The sequence below is a fragment of the Arachis ipaensis genome, chromosome B08 (assembly GCF_000816755.2).
Source record: "Arachis ipaensis cultivar K30076 chromosome B08, Araip1.1, whole genome shotgun sequence".
NCBI classification, from domain to species: domain Eukaryota; kingdom Viridiplantae; phylum Streptophyta; class Magnoliopsida; order Fabales; family Fabaceae; genus Arachis; species Arachis ipaensis.
In genome coordinates, this window is record NC_029792.2 from 4,137,114 (window position 1) to 4,137,738 (window position 625).

The window sequence follows — 625 nt, forward strand, 5'->3', positions numbered from 1 at the left end:
AAATATTATTTATTTATTTTAAAATTTAGGGTACAATCTATGGTAAATATTATGTAGACACCTTTAGTTCTATTAAATAAAGAATAAAGTCATCCACCATATTCTGGATTAAAAAAGATCAGTTATCTGAAATTGTAGTAAGGTATGATTTATTTTATTTTATATTTTTCGGTCTTGAAAACTTGTACGTTTATACTGGACTTAAAAAGAAAGAACTTGATATTATCCCCTTAAAAACATAACGAAAACCCGAAGCAATCTCGTCATCGATACCGGCAATACGCTTCCTATGAACCATTTACTTCCCTTCCTACCATTCCAAATTTAGGTTAGTCACTCACTTTTGATGACTAAATGCTCAAAAAGTCAAAAGTCTCCGGTGAATTATGGGTAAAGGAGAGCAACTTGGCTGGTTTGTCTGAGAATGTGTGTGAACAAATACATGCAGATGACATAAATCAAACCTTTGTTGTATACTTGTATTTATCGTAATACCTTTTCAAACTATATCACGAAAATTAAAATTTTAACTTGATAAAGCAGTACTCTTTATTCATTTGTTTTATTTAAGCAATTGAGTTGTATGCGTGCCACATAGTATGGCATACCATATAATATATGCTCC